Source organism: Dermochelys coriacea, chromosome 13 (genome assembly GCF_009764565.3).
Source record: "Dermochelys coriacea isolate rDerCor1 chromosome 13, rDerCor1.pri.v4, whole genome shotgun sequence".
Lineage (NCBI taxonomy): Eukaryota > Metazoa > Chordata > Testudines > Dermochelyidae > Dermochelys > Dermochelys coriacea.
The window spans coordinates 21,097,415-21,118,533 of NC_050080.1; the positions used below are offsets into that span (position 1 = coordinate 21,097,415).

At 46.0% G+C, this 21,119-nt stretch overlaps 1 protein-coding gene across 2 annotated transcripts in view; it reads right to left on the reverse strand.

Moving 5' to 3' along the window:
- The window catches only part of SRC (SRC proto-oncogene, non-receptor tyrosine kinase), a 72,008-nt gene extending 62,351 nt beyond the window's left edge, over positions 1-9,657 (reverse strand). The window contains exon 1 of one of the 2 annotated variants that reach the window (XM_038369315.2): positions 9,016-9,657. The gene's annotated coding sequence lies outside the window, so the exon portion shown is untranslated. The remainder of the gene's footprint in view (positions 1-9,015) is intronic. The other variant, XM_038369317.2, reaches the window with a different exon arrangement.
- Positions 9,658-21,119: the final 11,462 nt, after the last annotated feature.

The window sequence follows — 21,119 nt, forward strand, 5'->3', positions numbered from 1 at the left end:
CCTCAGTTCCCCCCACCAGTCTGCAGCTGAGTAACAATGGCTCCTGGCAGGCCAGGAGTTGAGCTGCTCAGGCACTCGGAGGGCTGTGAATGCATTAAGATTCCCATTCCTCCTAGATCATGCCCTGGTATCACTGATGAGCTTTAATGAGAGCACTTTGCCGCTAGCGCTGCTGAAGGTGAACGAGGGCACCCAGGACTGTTTTGGTGCAGGGCAGACAAAGAGCAGCGTTCACTGGTGTTTCTCAAATACCTACAACAAACACTAACGCCAGTGGGGCTTCCCAGTCAGACTGCTAAAGCGCAGTTAAAATTAACCCTTATGGAGAAGTCTATACAAGGGCATAGGATTTTTAAGCCAGCCTATAATTGGGATCCAGTTTCCTCTGAGTCCATAAAATGGTTCTTGCTCATTTCTGTAGAACCCTATTGGGTCAATCTCAATCCCCATCAAAATCAAGGGGATTTCTCCTTAAGGGAAAGGCCTAATTTATTGCAATCCCCTCCAAGGCTCAGGGATGGGAGGAGAGGTGCAACATGAAAGGCAGGCGTGTCAGTCAAATGCAGAGACGTCTGCTCAGCCACTGCAAACAGGGTCAAACCTGCCCTCCTTACATGGCTGTTAGTACCCAACTCCGCAGCAAAAAACAGTGCCAGATCTGCATCTGGCTTTACAGAGAGGCAGAGAAGCACAGATGCATGCCCTGCATCTCAGGAGCTGGCAGAGAAGCAGACAGCTATTTCCCCTCATGCGGCAGGGTCCCCTGCCATAGGAAGAGGTCACAGAGCTTCCCCTGCGTTACTTCTTCCCATCTCCCAAGGCTCAGCAAGTTGGCCCCCTCTAGACCTCTACCAGGACACGCCTTCCTCTTTGACTCCACACACTGCTCTGAAGTCACATGCCTTGGCAGCTGTGCCACCTGTGCTCATCTCACCCACCGATCAGACATTTATCAAACCAGAATGGCAGCGAGAGACCCCGCCCCCGGGCCCTGTATTTCCACTCTGCCTGCTTTAGAACTCAATTGCCCATGACATTGGAGCATGAACCTAATCCCGCTTACAAGGGCTCTCCTAGCCCCCACACTCACTCAGCCCCCTCCAGGCTAGACAACAGCCACCAGCACGGACCTTTGTCTGGTCAAACCGGTCCGAGGCTCTGCTGGGGGGAAAGAGGTGGGAGGAGGAGAAAGCCTGTCAACATAAATCAGATTGGCTCCAGAGAGGTGTAGCAGAACAAGGCTACAAGCAGGCCATACCCACAGGAAACCCTCAGTCCCACTTGTTTGGGGCTGCCATTTGCCATCAGAGGCTTCCAGGGCTTCTGCAGCGTTGGAGGGTTGCACAGAGGATCCTGGTGCAAGGCTGGAATAGGCAGAGGAGGACAACACTGCACATGGCTGTGTGCCAGCCCCAGTCACCTCAGTACCACTATCCACCCTCGCTCATTCTTTGCTGTAGTCCCAGGTCTCATGAGTAGACCAGATTCCATCCCCCGCACAGACATTATGGAAGTGCCCTATGCAATAAGCAAGCATTTCTAGAGCTTCGTCAGTAGGCATCAAAGTACTTCTGAGATGGCAGGAACTAGCCGTATTTCACAGATGGGGAATGAGACACAAACTGAAGTTAAGTGACTTGGCCACAGTCACAAACACAAAAGCAGTGACATAGCCAGGAATTAGAAGCGAGGTCTCCTGGTCCAGTGTCCCATCTTCCTACAATCATTTTCTGAGGGAGTGAGATTCAAGCCCACCAGGAGGAATCCTACAACAGACAAATACTCAAAGGCTGTAGCTGTTTCGATAAAGTCAATTGGTTTCCTGCCTATGAGAGAGTTTTTCCTATTGCATTTCCCTGACACACAGCCAGCCAGGGCTCAAAGCACCCAGTACTCAGACTTTAAGGTCAGAAGGGACCATCATGATCATCTAGTCTGACCTTCTGCACATTGCAAATCACAGAATCTTGCCCACCCACTCCTGTAACAGACCCCTAACCTCTGGCGGAGTTACTGAAATCCTCAAGTCATGGTTTAAAGACTTGAAGTTACACAGAATCCACTGTTTACACCTGTGCCCCATGCTGCAGAGGAAGGAGGAAAACCCCAGGGTCAAACATGAGAGAACAGGAATAAAGCAGGGCAGGGACAGAGGCATATGGGTTTCACTTCTAATGCATGTTTCATGTTGTACAGGCCCAGTTTCATGCTGGCCTGCATGAGGAGAGGGCATAGCCACGCACAGCAGAACAGAGAATGAATCCACAGTTTGCAGAAGTCGAGAACACGTTTCTGCACTCCCCACGTTTTGATTCACAAGAGTTTCAGAGTCTGACAAATGCAAAGTAAAACTCAGTTGCAGCTGCCTCAGTTCATTGCTTCCACATTATAGCCACAGACCAGCAGTCATGCAGTGTCAGTTGGAAACCACAAGCTGAGAAGGAGACATGCAGTGTGGAAGCTATTTCTGTAGCGTGCAGTCAGGTTTTCGTCCATTTGTTTGCACAGCACAGCAAGCCTCGTGCCAGTAAAGTTTACAGTCACGGAAATGAGACCATAATAGGTCAAACATGAGACAGGGCTGGGAAATTTAGAGCCAGCCTCCAGAATTTTCCTACAGTACTAGAGGAAAATCAGGGAGAAAATATTGCACAACCGAAGTCATAAGCAAGAAGAGAAAATGACCCAGCAAAACCTAGGCAGGAGACAAACTCAGTATCACAAGAGATCAGAACTTTCACCTTTGTCAACCCCAAAACAAGCTCCTCCCACAAGGATATCTGAGCACTAGCATGCCTCTTATTGGGAGGAGAGCCGACATTTTCCTTTGCAGTTCCTCTTGGACAGGACACCAAGAGCCAGCTACTGTACTTGCCTTGGGGAGAACCATTTACATTACGGAATTTGTAACCTGCAAGGTTAGGGCATAGAAGCAAGTTGGACTAATCTTTACTGAACAAGTCCCTGGAATTAGCCAACCTGGAGAGTGCCCATAACATACATGGCACCAGGGACAGGAACATCTTTCCTCCCCTCAAAATAACATCAGGACCCCATCTTCAGTTCAGTTAGGATTCAGAACAGCTATTCAGGGTCCCTCAAGCCCCAGAATCTCCATCTGCCTCCTACCCCAATTCATCCTAGAGTGGAAACAGCAGCAAGAGCTAGTCGGCTAAGACTGGTCATACAGGAGCAATAGTGATTACAACTATCTCAGTGCATCTTGTCATGAAACCAAGGGAGATCTGAACTGAGACATTCAGACCCTCAGACTTTAAGGAAGGAAGTCTGGGGGAGTTCAGATTGAAGACCCAGTGTTTTCTCCTCCAGATGCTCTATGGCATTGTGTTTCCGCTCTATATTCTGTTGCCCCACAGCAACCCCGTCCTCAACTAGTCCGAAGAAACAACCTCAAACAATCGTCACGGACGGCTATTCCAGTTCCAGGCTTCCTCAGTTTCTGGCCACTCACTTGGGATAGGTCTCAGGCTTCCCAAGACCAGTGGTGAAGAGGAAGGAGCACCAATGTCCTGCATGCAGGATTAGTTTAACCAAACTCCCATTTGGAGCGGAAGTCTCCCCAAGCATGATGTTTTGTAGGTCCCTCCACAGGATAGCTGGTCACCTAAATGCCTGATCCTGCAGGGCACTGGGACCCTCCCAACTAGGGGCTCTGCTCCCATTGACTAAAGTGGAAGCTGAGGGTGCTGAGCATCTTGGCACCCTGGGGCATTGGGACCCCATTGTGCAGAGGCCTCAATAAAAATGGACGCCTGGTTTTCACTTTCTAGGATCACAGTTCACTGCATTGGCCCCACCACATGGGGTGGCCACATCCCTGCTTTACGCTAAGCCAGCGACACAGTAACATTTGCAGCATCACACCCTGGGAGCCAGGAATCTGCCTGATTTAATTAAAGAGATTTGGCAAATGGAACAAGAGCCAGACAGGAAGCAAGCATGGGCCAGCTGGTTCTCCCAAAGGGGATATTCATCCTTAGCCTTTATCTGCAAAACACTTCACAAACATTAATGAATTAAAAAGAAAAGGAGTACTTGTGGCACCTTAGAGACTAACAAATTTATTAGAGCATTAGCTTTCGTGAGCTACAGCTCACTTCATCGGATGCATCGGAAATGCATCCGCTGAAGTGAGCTGTAGCTCACGAAAGCTTATGCTCTAATAAATTTGTTAGTCTCTAAGGTGCCACAAGTACTCCTTTTCTTTTTGCGAATACAGACTAACACGGCTGCTACTCTGAAACCTGTCATTAATGAATTAAGTCTCACCATGCCTCTGGATCATTCCCATAGTTCTCATGGGGAAGCTGAGGGCAGAGAGGTTATAAATGGCCTCAAGGGAATTTGGTGGCAGAGCTGGATTTATATCCCAGGAGTTTCTGGTTCCCAGCCTTGTGCTCAGACCATGCTCTCTCAAAATACCTCCCAGAATTTGTTTTCAAACCACACTTTGAACATTAGAATCTGCAGCCCAGTCACTTTGCGGCACAGAGTAAAGGCCTGATCCTGAAATAAGATTTTCACCATGTCAGCTGCGCCTGTGCAGTCTCAGCGGAATGTAACGGAGCTCTGCCTAGTGCAGGATTATGGCCTTGATGCAAGTCTGGGCACCTAGGTAAAACCCCTGGGAAAATGCGGTGAAGAGCAATGACTAGATGACATGCAGCTGCATTTCAGAGTTGAATCTCAACTTAATTTCTCCCTCCCACACAAAAGAAAGAAAAATCTACATGTGATTTTACTACAGTGCCATAGGCTTACTCTTCTCTTCTAGGGAGAGCTCAGAGGCTTCTAGTTATTTTGTGGTTCTATGCCATTTAAAAAAAAATTAAAGACAAGAGTAATTATTTTTGTAAAGTTTGGGTTAAATAGCACCACATGCTTTAAAATTTTTGCTCCCAGGCAGACTTTTGCTAGCAAATTTCAGCCTGGAGGGATTTTTTTTTTTGTTTTGCTAAATGACCCAAAGTTATAAGCCTCAGAAAACAGGGCTTTATTGGAATGGAAACATTGCCAATTTTAACTAGAGCAGCATGAATAGCATTAGCAAAGACAGTTATTTCCATGTTAAGTGATTTAAGCTCATATTTCATTTATAAGCATCAACTTAAATGAATCTGCCTCTTTCTTGTTAAAAAACAAAACAAAAAAGACAGCAACTTGGGTGGAGGTACCTCATGTGCTTTCTTCACTGAGCACGGAGGGGAAGGTTGGGGTGGCAAACGGGCAAGGCGGGGCGGGAAAGAACTTGTTTCACTCTGGGATGTTCTGCACCGGAGTAAGTGAAATGCATCGGAAGAATATCCAACTGGGTTCTATGAAATGAGACACCGCATGTTGAGGAAGTGAGGTCATATGGGAAATTGTTCCATGAGATAAAAAGGAACGTGTTAAAAATCAGGCCATAAGACAGACAGTACAGGAAACAATAGTGCTTTAGATAGGCTTTCAAACATCCCCAGAATGCCAAAAATACAGCCCTTTATAGAAACGACACTGCCTTTTTGTGTTAAGCACTCAGAGGAAGCAGACTAAGGAACTGAAGTTGTCCACTTCAGTCTATAGTTCGCCCCAAACTCCTTGCTCAAAACATTATTTGCATTTGTGGGTAGTTAACAGAGACTTGGGCCCAGTGGTTCTATTCTAGATCATGTTCAGAGAGTTTTACCAAGGACTTCAAAGTCCAGGTTTAATCCCATCATTAGCCCTAGCTCCCGCCAGGAACGGTGCAATCAGAGACTGGGCAGCTCTCAGCCATCCCCCTCCAGCCACACTTTTGCCAAGACACAAATGGGCAGCAACAGCCACAGCTTCTCCAGCTCCAGATGCCATGGAGCAGGTTTCATTCTACTATTCAGAGGCTGCTCAATCAAGTCCAACTGGGGAGCCACTGTGGTAAGTGGACAAGTGCCCACTAAGGCCTGGTCGGGCCCACCTGGGAACAAGCGAGGCTTTAGGCGTCAAGTGCTGCTGTGGCAGCGACAACAGCATCACTTTCACATGCTATTACATTTCAACACGTGTCCACCAGCAAAGGCCACCACATGCTTTAGTACAAGAGAGGTGACTGTGCCCATTAAATGCAGATTTCGTTTCACACGCTTAGACCGTTGAACATACACTGCTTCCTGTGTAACCAGGCTACAGAAATTAATGAAGCCGCTCCTCTGGTTTGTCTCACCACCCATGCTTCCCATGCACGTTGGTCATTTCTAACTGCATACCCCCTTTCCAGGTCTCAAAAGAGAAACTTTAACCTCTAGGTGCGTATCTAGGTATGTGCTGGGCCCCCACCACCAGCATACCTGGGCAGCTCAAACTTTAGAGCTGCTTTTGAGGCAACTCTCCCGATTCTGCACAGCACACTGGAGTTTTGCAAGCCCACCATGCCTGCCTAGTGTAAGGCAATCCATGGGCAGGGCATACCATATCTTTCTCTTAAGTCCAGCACATGGCCACACACAAATCAGCCTCCTAAAATGTCAGGCTGATCCACTATTTCAGCAGCAGCCACAGACTAAGTGGAACTGCAAGAGAAATTCCCTTACCTGCCTCCCTTGCTCACAACCTGGAAGCAGATTCCAACTCCAACCACCCATAGTTCAAAGCGTTTTGGCTCAGGCCATCTTTTTGTTTAACATCCATAATCATTAAAGGCCTGAGTGCAGAGCAGCCAAAACTCTCATCAGACTGGATCCTCAGTTGGTGAAAATGGTATAGCTCCATTGACTTCAATGTCTCCAGGGTTCTAGCCCTGCTTGTTGTTGGGATCTTGGTGAGTCTATGTCACTATAGACCAGCTAAGGATCCGGCCCATTGACTAACAAGTTGTTGGTCCTGAGCAATTCTCAGAATCAAGTTCCCAAACTTAAACATGGCATATTTATATTTAATTGCCACTGCTTTGTCATCGTCTTCTGCACCTCCCCCAATCACAGGTAATGGCATTGGGATCATCAGACATCCCATACAGCTTTGGGGGGCCCCCCTTCAGCAAAGGTGAACTTCATAATGTATTTGAGTGCTTTGATGAATGAGGGCCATAGACATTTAGAGAGCTATCACCTGCTGAAGGGGAACTCCAGGCTTGACAGATATGACATGAATGGCTTTCCAATACAGTATTTGAAAAGAAATTAAAAAAAACAAAACAAAAAAAAAACATTGGTTGCTTCTATACTGAAGAAGTTGGTAAGTAGTTATCTGCACTGGTATGGACCACCATGAAGGCTATGGTGTAGACAGGATGCTGGCATTTCACCATCATGTCCCCTAATCTAGCTCACAGAGTAGCTGCAAGACATGCCTGCATTCTGTCCATGCTACAGCTTCCACACTTGGAAACACTGGGGCAGGTGTGTGTGTTGGTGGTGCGGGGGGGAGGCAGAAGGGGGAACCACCAACAAGCTTCGCATGCTTTCCCACTGTAGGCAAGGTCTTAGACAGCACTTCTTGGAGATTCTCAAGTTGTTTTACTAGTGTGGGTCAGGTTTGTTATTTCCCCCACCACCAGCACTTTGTAGGTGGCACAAAGTGCATCACCCACAATCCCATAGCAAGCAGGGCTAGAATCCTGGAGACTTCCAAGCACAGCAGCCAGGTTGAGTTCTCCACCCTGCAGCTCCCACACACAAACCCAGCATGATGGGGAGCATTCAGAAAGCTAATACTCACTGGCAGCAGACAGGCCTGCCCAAAAAGAAAGCCAACCCACACACCTCCAGGTGAGCATTCTGCCACATGAGTCAAGAGCAGCTACCTGCTTCAAGCCAGCAGAGGCAAACTTTACCAGGGATTTGTTACATTCTGGGATGACCTAAAATACTCTTCATGGTCTGGTGGGTCATCTGCCCTTTAGCTGTTTTGAGGAACAGGTAAAAATATAGTTAGCCACCTCTTTTGGGGAAGGAGAACACACACACACAGACCATCTTGTTTCTTTATTAATGTAGGCTACTGGATGGCTGTTCCTAGTCTATTCTAGTACAAAGAGACTGTGAGAGACAATTCTGGGTTCCCAATGCAACCTATTCCCCCAAGGGCAGACAGCCAGCACAGGACAAGAAACTAACAGAATGGGCTTCTAAAGAAGCAGAATCTGAAGAAGCAGAAGTTACAGGGCTGGTAAGTAATGATCGGCTTTACAGTCTTCCACAAAACAAACACTAGTTAAGACAGGACCAGGTTAGAAGGAAAGGAAAGGAAAAAAAAAGAAAAAAAAAGAGTGAGGAGCAGAGATTCTCCTACACTCCCCGAAATGATGTAAACACACAAACCCCCAAAGAGCAGCTGCGTGGTTGAAAAGAAAAAAAATCCCACTGAAATTAATATTTAACAAATAGTAAACGCGAAATGGATCAGAAGACATCAAAGCAACCGAGTTATTAATATTTCATATTTTGGCCTACATACAGCTCCTGCTCCCCCCCACCGGCTTCCCCCAGTGGTTTGATTAAATGAACTACAGAAAGTCTTCAGCTAGACAGAGAAGCCCCAACGTTTCAGTCAGCCCTACACCACCACCACAAAAGAAAGTGGGGAGGCTCTGAACAAGTAACGCCCCCCCCCGCCGCATCACCCTCCCTTTCCAGCCCCACCAGACCATACCTGGTTTCAGAGTAGCAGCCGGGTTAGTCTGTATTCGCAAAAAGGAAAGGAGGACTTGTGGCACCTTAGAGACTAACCAATTTATTAGAGCACAAGCTTTCGCGAGCTACAGCTCACTTCATCGGATGCATTTGGTCGCGTTTAGCTGCTTCAGCCAGTTCATCCTCAGCTCCCAGGTGCCACACACAGACAGGAATCGCTGCGCTTTGTTGTTCAGAGAAGTGTAACGCGCCTACACAACCCCAGCAGACACCCCCCCCCCATACCACCAAGGCGGGAGGTGAACAAAGCTCCGGGGCCGTTTCAGCCCCGGCTTAGTCGATATCCCCGAGCGGATCACCGGCCAGTCGCTATCGCGGAGCGGGCTGCAGCCGGGCGGCTTCTTACCTTCGCTCTCCGCGGGAAAAGACACCCCGAGCCAGGCAGCTCCCTCGCTCCGCTCCGCTCCGCTCCGCTCCTTCCTCCCAAGCGCGGCAGCCCCCACATGCAAAGCCCTGGGCGGCTCGCAGGCTCCCGGGCCCCAGCGGTTACAGGACTCGCCCGCGCCGCTGCGAGACACCATCGCGGAGCGGCCGAGAGCCGGACAGCCGCGCCGGGGACCCGCGGCTCATGGTCGACGCGCCAGACAGACACAAAAACCCGGCTCCGGCTTTGTCTCTCTCGGGGGCGGGGAGGGGGCGGAATTAACCCCCTCGGCGGCTCAGTCCCGCAGCCCCTGCCCGGTGCGGCTGCAACGCTAGCAAATGGCCAGAGAGACGGATCGTAACTCGGAGCCGTGATGTCAGCAGCGGTTCACGCCCGCCTGCGGCGGAGACACCTTCTCCCCGCAGCGGTTCATGCCGCTGCCTGCTTGGATTTAGCATCGGGGGCCAGGCGAGGCCAACGCTGTAGCTGTAGCCGCCGCTCCCGCTCCAGGTGCCCGGGCTCGGGCTCTCACGGCTGGGGCGGCTCCTGGCCCTGGCCCTGGCCCTGGCCCTCCTCTCGCTGCTGCTACCACCCCCAAACGTTAGCACCGATTCTTATTTATTTGCAAATGCTCCCCTCCTCCACCCCCCCCCCCAGGGGGAATATGGCAGCAAACCGGAAACAGATTAAGGAAAAAGAACCAGCCCTTCCCCCTTGATATTTTTCTCTTCTTCTTCTTTTTTTTTTTTTTATTAAGGGGAAATAGGCCCCGGGCGCTCTGCCAGCGGCTGGCAACTGGTAACGTCCCGAGCGAAGCGGCGACGTTTGCAAGACAGGGCTTGACGTCGCTTTTCTATGTGGAGAACACGGTCCCCAGCCCCCGCCGCAGCTGGATGGGTGGCGGGGCTGGAGCTGCAGCGCCCGAGCGGCTAGGAACAGCCCGCCGCGCTGGGGCGAGCTCTGCACAGCCCCCCGCCGCAGCTGCATCTCTGCTGGCTCGCCAGGGCTGGAGGGAAACCCCGGCATTGCTCGCCTCCCAGGGTCCCCAGAGTGCAAGTATTATTGTTGTGTATTTATTGTACTCCCGTAGCAACTAGGAGACCCCGTCATCATGGACCGGGGCCCTCATTGCACTCAGAGCTGGGAAAACAGAACAAAAAGACTGTCCCTGCCCCCAAAGAGCTTCCCTGGTGAATATGAGCTGTGCCAGACTAAACCCATGCAGGAGGCCTGGGTGTTTGCCCATGTGCTTGCCTCTAAGTAGCCTTCTAGAGCACAACTAAATAGTTCGCAAAAAGAAAAGGAGTACTTGTGGCACCTTAGAGACTAACAAATGTATTAGAGCATAAGCTTTCGTGAGCTACAGTAGCTCACGAAAGCTTATGCTCTAATACATTTGTTAGTCTCTAAGGTGCCACAAGTACTCCTTTTCTTTTTGCGAATACAGACTAACACGGCTGCTACTCTGAAAACTAAATAGTTGTGTTTTAAAAAAAAAATAAAAATTCCAGCCTGCCCGCAGATGAGTCCCCACCGTTCCCTAAGGTGTCTAGGGGCACCCCAGTAATTACTGAGCTAATCCTGTGTCCCAAAAGTGCTTCCTGTGAGGGTATTCCTGGGCTTTTCTGTGGCACCCATCTGAGCCCGTCACAAGCATTAATAAAAAGAAAAGGAGTACTTGTGGCACCTTAGAGACTAAGGTGCCACAAGTACTCCTTTTATTTTTGCGAATACAGACTAACACAGCTGCTACTCTGAAACAAGCATTAATGAGAAGGCCTAGAATTGTTATTATAAGGCCTCAAACAAGTTTAGGTCTAGACAGACCTTTCCTCTAAGAGTTTGCACTTGAAACAGATAAGGCTGATAAGGGAGGAGAAATGAGGACAAAGAAGGAAAGTGACTTGTCCAAGATCACACAGCAGAGCGGGGACTGGAACTCCTAACTCCAAGTTCTATGATGTATTTACTAGATCGTGCTACGTCCCCTGAAAGGGCCTCAGCTACCTGTTCCCCAAAAAGGTGTGGGTGGAAGTTCTGCTTAGACTTTCACATTAGCATGCCAAATGGGATCTGGTTTTTAACACAGAAGCTCTCTGGGCAACTGGAGAACTAAGCAGTTGATGATATCCCATAAAACTGGAACCTGATTAATGGAAAAGAGACGTGATTTTCATGCAGTCTATTTACAATTCTTTGGCTTTTATTATTTATTTTATTATTTAACTCTGACACCAAAAAACAGTTGGAAGAAAAGCTCTTTTGTTACTTACTCCAGCCCTTTCAGTTAAGAACTGAGAGAGATCTAAAGCCATGTCTGCATCCTCTAAGAAAGACCTTCAACAAAAGAGGGAAAACCAGCTTTGATGTTCCTGATATCTCTAAAATAAAAAACAAAACCTCCTCTCTAGAAACTAGCATGCAAAAATAAACAACCTTTCAGGCCTTCTTGATGCAACACAGAGAAATGGAAAAGAAGACCAGCCCTAATTGTATGTTATTTTGCAATTACCTTTAAGGTAGCCAGGGAGTCTAGCCACACCAGTTTGAAGTAGTAGTAATGGTATATATCTGAGTGATCTCTAAGACCACTGCTTTAATAGTCTTGTAAGTCTTACTCTGTCTCCACTTTATTCTCTTTCCCCACTCACCTGGGATCAGGATTTAAAGAACCTGGAGACCTCATTGCATCCCAGGAGGCTGTGGTCTATCAGTTAAAGGTCGAGCTACCTTTGTGACTCCACGGGGGGAAATCATAAATTGCTCCATAACCAAATTCAGAGGCTTGAGTAAACATTGAGACTGCATTCCCCTCTCTGCCCACGTGACCCCTTCAGGTCAATGTTTGGGGAGGTTATTAAATCACTGGTGGGAAAGACCCCTGCAGTCAGGCAAGCCAACTTCCTCTTGGCCCTCAAGAAATGGCCTTTTTGGAGCCAGGCAGAAGCATTCAGTAGATCGACATGAGGAAGTGCAGGACTGAATGTACAGTGAGAACAGAAGTGGAATTGAAATAGGATTCCACCCACATAGCTTAATACCTTTTCTCTTTTAAATGCCCGTACAATCTTCTCAAAGAGGGAAAATTTTCAGCATCCCACGCCAGCCACTGATTGGCACTAATTTATAGATGCAAATTTGCCCAGCTGAAGGTATTGGCAACCATGAGGTCTCCCACACAAGCCAAAACATGGAGACATCAAACTATTATTTATATGCACTTTGAGAAAGATACTTGGATTGACAAAGCAGGAGTCCAGATTCCTCTCGTTCTATACAGAAGAACAGATACAGCTCAGGAGAGTAAGCTTTTTCTCTGCTAACTTGTCCTTGTGCCTTGCTACTGACCTGGACATACTGTTGTTATTGAGGATCCTGGGAGCTCTTTGAATTCAAGCACTGACATTACAATGATGGTATCTACCTACTTTACTGAGCATGTCCCTGCTGCATGAGTATCTATACAGTGCTGACTAACCCCTCCTTCAACAATTCCCTCCAATCTTTCCCTGTCATATTATATCCAAGGAAGAAATTGGGTCCAGTACTTAAACCACACTTGTAGATTTTCTATGAACCATTAAATCACAGGCAGAATAAAACAATCCATTGTCTGTAGCAAACAGCACCTCATGTCAGGAAATCCCATGGAACTCTGAAGTAGTTTGATTTTTAAAAATCACAGTACTTCAGGCAGGGGCTGACACTTCGAGAAAGTTGGAAACATTAAAGCATTCCATAGACCTGCATGGCTGATTTTTTTTCTTTATTGAAAAAGCATTTCCTGTGACACAGCAGAAGGCTGACAAGCCTGTGAGTCACAAGGAACAAGGAGTCATACCGAAAGCTAATTCCATTATCTGAGTGCCCAGCACATAGTCACTTGGAGCTACAAGCAGCTGTTCATTTGATAAGTTCCTTATCAGTTTATCATTGGAGCATGCTGGCTGCTATCTCAGTTAATAGTTTTTGATCATGGCCATACCGAGGACAGGCCCCTGCCTTTTCACCAGCGAGGGCTGGCTCCCTTACATGGCCTTTAACTCATGGATGTCTACTAGGCACTGATGCACAGGTAATATTTAGTTATTTGCCTAGCTCACAGGGTTGCTGTGAGGACCAGAGCCATAAAGCAATTTTAACATGAGAAGCACTGCACAAGTGTGGTTATTACTGGATAACAACTGTTACTTCGCTACCTGAAAGCCAACCAACAACCAGATTTATAAAGAGTTTTGGGTTGGTTTTTTTTTGGCTAGGATCATATATGCTGTGCTAATTCCAGCTACCACCTCCCCTACTTCACTGATGCAGGAGTTGATGACCAGGGGATCCGTTATCTTTTGGTGACAGATTGTTAAGCTACTATGGGTGCCACTAGCTAGTATGAAAGTTAGGTGCTGTGAGATCTGAATGATGAATTCTTGGCTGGGATTGGGGGTGTTGGTATCTTATAAACGCCCCTCCCATGATAAACACTTAACCACTATGGTGATTATCATTAGGGCCATATAAATACCAAGCTAGATAGGATTTTGTCTACATACATTTCAGTTTCTAAATATCTTGGATACAGGTGCAGAGATACCATTGTGATAGCAGGCTCTCCATTCTCCACATTCCCTCCAGCATAAGCCGTGGCTATGATTCCTTTTCATCCCCCCATCACATCTTTCTGAATTTTGGTAACAAAAGGCTGTAGGTTAAGTCTGGCCATTTTTAAGGACCAGATTGGGAATCCCCGTCTTCTCACTGCTCAGACATGTAGTTCCAATTAAGTCAATGGGAGCAAGTAACTGCTTGTCAGCAAGAGTGAGGGATTCACCCTCAGGCCCAATATGAAGTGGAGTTTGTACAGTCAGGTCTTTTAAGGGATGCTGATCCAATGTAATAGAGAGCCCTTTGGGTAGATGAATTTTATTTTCTCTTGTAGCCAAATCTATTCCTATAGGGTGTGTTGTCATCACAAAACTCTCCACTTCTGAGAGCTGTTCAGTGTTGCTCAAAGGAGAATAGCAAAGGGTTCTTCTGTCCCATTTAACATGCAGTAACCCAGTTTATGTTATGATGAGGGTGATGATGTGTAGCCTTAAACATTTGCAAATATATACATTCTGAAATCAATCCACTCCTCCTTCTCTGACCTGCTAAAGCTCCAATTCAGGAACACAACATAGGCACAAGAGCACTTAAACTCAAAGCATTGATATTAATGGAATTTAAGCATGTGCTTAAAGCTAAGCATGTGCTTTGGTGCGTTTCTGAATCAGTCTCAAGTGCGGTGGCTATCCCTTGGAGTTGTTCATGCCTCTGCTAGCTCCGAATATCAAGCATTTTTCTTTGCTTTTCATCCTGCTCAAAATGTTTTTCTTGTCCTTTTAAAATCTAAACATAGATTCTGTTACTAATTGGGGATACTCAGCTCTTCTTTGAACTTTTTTTATTCTCAAATGATTCTTCTGTACACCTTTAACTGGTGCCAATAAAATTCACAGTTGCGAAAGCCTAAGGAGGTGAAATTGGGCATGCCGAGAGGTTTAAATTGACAAAGAAAAGAGGCACTTTCAACTTGAAGGTAAAAACCAAACAACCAGACTATCTAATTGAAAACAATTCCACTTTCTAACAGGTCCCACTTATAAGAGCATGTCCTGATTTTGTTGTTAATAATTTCTTTAAAAATGTGTAAGTGTTTTTCTGCTCCCCTGCTGGTGTTTATACAAGTCTTTTGGGCAAGAGAGAGACTGATGAAGAGTGAAACTGACTATACACAAAGTGCTGTCAACTGCACAAAATAAACAAGCAGAAAACTATAGAAAAATATATATAGTCCTGTTATCTGCTCCTAGGTGTTACTTATAACCACTAATTGTAGGTGCACATTTTTCTGACAGAAAGGGGAGTGGCAAGGTGAAACGGCCATTTAACATTCATCTAAACAGGTTTTCATCACTTATTTTTAAGGCCTCTGTTTGACCTGAAGTGCACAGCATCTCTCTTACACACACTACACCTAAGAACCATGCTCTTCCCATGCAGGAGGAGCCCTCAAAATTAGGAGTGAACTAGAGAGCATAGATATGTGAGCTTTCTTCACTCATTGTATAAAGTGAGTAAGAGGAAGCCCGCTGAATCCTGAGCTCTCAATCCATAGCTGTGGATTTATACAGTGCATCTATTCTACTCGAGCCAGATTAAGTTTTAAGCATCTTGGCAAATTTTAAAGCTTTGGTCGTGTGGATCCAGTTCCTTGGGCCAGCTGTGTTTTGCTCAGTGCAAAGTCCAGACAGCTCTGCACAAATTGTGATGATTATTTAGAGTGTGATAGTGACCGAGATGCTAGGCAGACATTGAGGTAGACACAGTCCTTGCCCCGAGGAGTTTACATTCTACAGCCCTGATCCTACAAAGACTCATACACATGCTTCACTTTTAGCCCATGAGTACTTCTACTGAAACCAAGCTGAGTTGGTGAATAGCTGGGCTTGTCTACCTGGGAAATTGACTGGACTACCTTCTGTGGAACATGCTCCACAATTTCTCAGTGTGAACTCTTATTCTGTTCAGTTTCCTCACATGGACAAGAGCTATGTTTGCAGGCTGAGGGCTTAAAAAGACAAAGGACAAGGGATTACAACACAGAAGCAAAGCGCTCAAGGAGATGATTGATATACACTTGTTAGTTTCCTTTTTACTTTTGTATATAATATAGAAATAAAGCATCCCCCATGACCCCGTACTTCACTTTTATTGATTTGCTGCTGTCTTGCAGGCGTTGCAGTAGAAATGGGTCTTTAAGAGCAAAGTGAATGATGAGGTGGCGGTGGCTGTGTGGGGCAGCTCCGGAAGGCATAGGATGAAGGAGGCTATCATGAGCTTCAGTGGCATGATAGCCCACTGTGCTCTTTCTAATGTCATTAGCAGTACTTACAGGTGGGAAAGCAGTAAGGGCCGTTACCCTCAACAATGATGTTTCACCCGGCAATATCAATTAGAGCCGGTAGAAAATTTTCCAGTGGAACATTTTCCATCAGAAAATCCTGAATCCACAAAATCAAAATGTTTTGTGAGCCTGTCGATTTCACTGACATTTTTTGATGGGAAAGTATCAAAACATTTTGTTTCACTAAGGCCAAACCAATTAATCTGGTCTTTTCCCTGACACATTACAATAACATATACATGTCAAAATGATAGTCAAACCTAAACATTTCCATCGGATCAAAATGAAATATTGCAGCTTGCACAAAATTCAGAGATTTTGATTTTTTTCTATCCTAATTTGAGACAAAATCAAGCCCACGAAAGCTTATGCTCTAATAAATTTGTTAGTCTCTAAGGTGCCACAAGCACTCCCTTTCTTTTTGCGGATACAGACTAACACAGCTGCTACTCTGAAACTTGTCAGAATTTCCTGTGGGCCAGAAGTTTTATTTATTTTGACCAGCTTTAATATTGCTAGAGAAGAGCAATACCAGAGCCTCAAGGAAACGTGATGGGCCAGATCTTCACCCCTTCTGGCTGATTTGCGAACAGTGCAGCTCGGGAGTCCTCTGGCGCTGGAATTGCAGGGTGGCACAAAGATGGTGAAACCAGCCTCCATGACCTTCACCTCCAGCATAACGGATGTGTCTAGAGTGCACTGAGCTCCGGCAATCCTCAGACAGCAGAGCCATCCCAGGCATGGCTCCTATCAGTACAGTGCTGCTCTAAGTTATGTTAGTGGCTGTGTCAGGGAGCAAGAGAGTGGGTTAAAGCCAACGTCCCTCCCGTGTTGGGTATTGTGCAAATGCAGCACAGGAAGGATGTTGCCCCAGAACTATTGTATTTGCTCCTTTGAGCTAGGGGTGGGTTGAGGAGACTAGATTCTGGTTCTGTAAAATTGAAACCAGTTGTGATTTGGATCCATGGCTACTTTCATCTGAACTACAGTTTGGGGTGGAGGGAAGAGATATATCATCCCAGCTTTGCCCCATTGCTCTTCTGAACCCAGCACAAATATCACACATCTGAACTGGTGCATAATCCATGCATCTCCCCACAAGAGTTTTTATCAAGGGACAAAAAGACGTGTATTTCAGCCACTCAAACCAGTCTGATCCAAGGGATTGGGAGTAACGATGCCACAGGGAACACAGCCTCAAGGAACTTTCTCCACACAAACCCCAATAGTGACAGTAGATCCTTGCTGCTATAATATCCATCAATTAGTAGATGAGCTGATTAAACAATTGCCCTTCTGAAAGGAGGAGAAATGTGTGATAAAAGGCCCCATACACAAGACTCAGCTCTGTGACTGAACCAGCTCCAGAAAGTGCACAAATAACAACAGGAAGTTGTCCACGTAGGACTTGAGTCAGCATTAGTCTAGTCACAGAGTTAGGGAGCAGCTTTGTACTCTAACTGCACAGTGATCTCACAGGATTCATTGCATTGATTCTGCTGGTAGACTGAGGGGTATGTTGTAAGACAGGAGGTAGGAATGGACCTCACAGCAGCTGGGAGCCAGAAGGCAGTAGTAATTTAATCAGGAGAGAGGCATGGCCTAGGCACAAGTCTCGGAGCCAGGAACTCCTGGGTGGTAATTCCCACTTGGACAATGACTCTGCAATTGGGCGAAAATCCTAATTCCTTCTCTGACAAGGTTACTGATGGGGAGAATGCAGGAGATGGGATATAGCTTGATTTAGTAAGGCTTTTGACACAGTCTCACATGACATTCTCATAAGCAAACATGGTCTAGATTAAATTACTAAAAGGTGGGTGCCAAACTGGTTTGAAAGACTGTACTCAAAGAATATTTATCAATGGTTCACTGTCCAACTGGGAGACTGTATCTAGTGGGGTCCCACAGGAGTCTGTCCTGGGTTCAGTACCATTCCATATTTTCATTAATGACTTGGATAATGGAGAATATGCTTCTAAAACTTGCGGATGCCACGAAGCTGGGAGGATTTGCAAGCACAGTGGAAGACAGGTTTAGAATTCAAAATGACTTTGACAACTTGGAGAATTGGTCTGAACGCAACAAGAAGAAATTCAATAAAGACATACAAAATGCTATGCTCAGGATGGAAAAATCAATTGCACAGCAGTAAAACAGGGATAACTAGCTAGGTGGCAGTACTGCTGAGAAGGATCTGGGGGTCAGAGTGGGTCACAAATTGAATATGAGCCAACGATGTGGTGCAGCAGCAAATATCGTTCTAGGCTGCATTAACAGGAGTGTCGTATGAAGACACAGGAGGTAATTGTCCCACTCTCCTTGGCATTGATGAGGCCTCAGCTGGAGTACAATGTCCAATTCTGGGTACACACTTTAAGAAGAGGTGGACAAATTGGACACAGTCCAGAGGAGAGCAACAAATATGCTGAAAGGTTTAGGAAATCTGACCTATGAGAAAAGGTTTAAAAAAACTGGGCATGTTTAGTCTTGAGAAAAGAAGATGGGAGAGGGGGTCTGATAGTCGTAAATACGTTAAGGGGCTTTTATAAAGAGGACAGGGATCAATTGTTCTCCATGGCAGCTAAAGGTAAGAACACGAAGTAATCGGCTTATCTGCAGCAAAAAGACATTTCTGTTAGATATTTGAAAAGAGCTTCTAACTATAAGGGTATTAAGCTCTGGAATAGGCTTCCAAGGGAGGTTGTGGAATGCCCATCTCTGAAGTGTTTTAAGGACAGTTTAGACACACACCTGTCAAGGATGGTCTAGGTATACTTGGTCCTTCATCAGTGCAGGGACCTGGACTAGAACAGTAGTTCGCAGCACTAGGTCCATGACCAGCATTGGTCCTGTAGCTCTCCCTGACAGTTTAGGAAGGCAGCAATCCGGTCCAGATATCAAAAAGGTGAGAAACACTGGTTTAGATGACCTCTCAAGGTCTCTTCCAGCTCTAATGTCTATGAGTCTATGAAGTCATAGCTTCCTGTGCCCCAGTTAGTGAAACTGGGGTGCTGATACCCCTCACAGTGGGGGCATGAGGCTTAAGGAGCTATTTGGACAGCACTTTGATAATGGAAAGTGCTTGTTATCATAAGGGCATTTAGGATCAATGGGACTACTTGCAAATTCAGGTACCATTCAGCATGATAGGGGTGGCACAATCTGGCTAAGTCAAGTCATGCTAAGCAATAACCGTGAGTTGGAGAATGGTAGTGAGAACGTAACAGTTAACATATATGGAGGGGTGGAGCTATCAAGAGGGGGAGAGGAGTTAATTAGGAAAATGCAAGGAAGGTTAAACTAGGAGGAATGGCATGAAACTGGGATTCAAAATGGAGGTGAATATCAGGGAAACTTTGAGCTGGTGGGAGGTATTAGACTGTAAAACAGTCTCCCGAGGGAAGAACTTAGAGCCCCATCACTTTTGGGACATTTCAGTCGAGACGGTGGTCAAAATATTAGCAATGTACAATAGGGAATGATTCAACAGTGGCCCCTGGGAGAGACAAGATCACTAACCTGGTCTTTTCCCTGTCCGCTTTCTTACGTCTCCTCATTTCCTCTGTGTATCACCTCCAGGCCTAGCACATCCCAGCATTTGAGTCAAATTTTTACATTTCTAGGCAGCAGAAATGTAGGCTGGAAATAATCCCAGGCCATACCTTTTGATAGGGAAGGGGGCGGATCTGGAAGACATCAGTCTTCTTCAAAGATGGCTCCAGGCAGTTCATTTCCTATCAGTGGGGAAGCTCATCAGGGTGTATCTGAGGCGAACAGAAGTGTGTGCATTAAATGAAAGTAAATTAAGTCTGAATAAGATTAATAGGGATTTAATTGAACTGTGCGAACAGAGACTTCGGTCATGAGCTACTTATTAGCCAGCCTCAAGGGATTGTGCTACTTGTACAGAAGAAGTACAAGGATGTATTGTTGGTGTAATACCTGCGTTCAAAGGGACGGTAACTGCTGCAGCTCTAAAATGAGGGGAGGAAGCTAGGATGGATTTGCTCTAATACAAACCAAATGGCAAATAAAAACAATCCCAACTCACAATGTATTTCTACAAAACACAGACCTGCCCGATGGAGTGAAAGGAACTCAGCAACCACAGTTAACTGAGGGCATCCAGCTGCCACTTCCTGGGCTTTGGGCTGCCAGGACACTCTGGTGCTAACTAGGGCTCTGCGCAGAGATCGATATTTGGATTCAGGCTTTTGGACCAATATTCCTATCTGAAGGCAGACTCTAAAAGTTTCCTTTACATAAACAAGAGTGACTTAGTCAGGTCTTCAACTCTCTTTGGGAGGGTAACGACAAACCCACCACAGGAAAGACTTCAGGGATTAAAGGATTTACCACATAAATGCAGTTGTTCTTTGTACCCTTTCTCTTAGCTTTTCTGCTGAGGATTTGAGCGGTGATGGTCACCAGAACCTTGGCTGAACTACCTATTTCCATCCAACTCAATGAACCGCCATCAGCCAGTACTATACTTCAGCCACTATTAAACTGGTCTAGATTCAAACCAGGGACCTAGAGGCAAAAATCCCCATTATCAGTCTACTCAGCCATCCGATCCCCAGTCAGTATCATTAACAAGCAGTATTTTAATCATTACTACACCTTCCCTAGAGCTCTCGGAGCAAAAATATCCCATGAGACACAAATTAATTTAGTCATGGTATCGTTTCCTTTCTCGGGGGGCATGTATATTAAAGGACTGTTTGCCATCTTTCAAAAGGAGCCCAACACAAACATCTACAGTACCTTACAGTATCAATTAACTAATTCCTTACAGGTGAGGGATCTGAGCAGCTTTTTTCTAACAGTCAGACCATTCTTATGACTAACATTATTTATGCCCCTACCCACTCACTCCCAAATCAATGGCTATTTTCACACTGAATGTTCAAGAGGAGGCAGCAAAATCTAAAAAGTCTGTCATTGCATTTTCCAATTATCTTTATTACATACACAGTTCAAGAGAAGTTAAATACAACACATATTGTATTACTCATCGGTGAGCAGAGACTATATGTTTAGCTAATCAGAGGGCTGAACTATATTCCCCTAAGGAATAGACTGGAACCTCATCTATTTTTAAAAAACAACAAACTAAATATTCACAATTCCTGTTTAC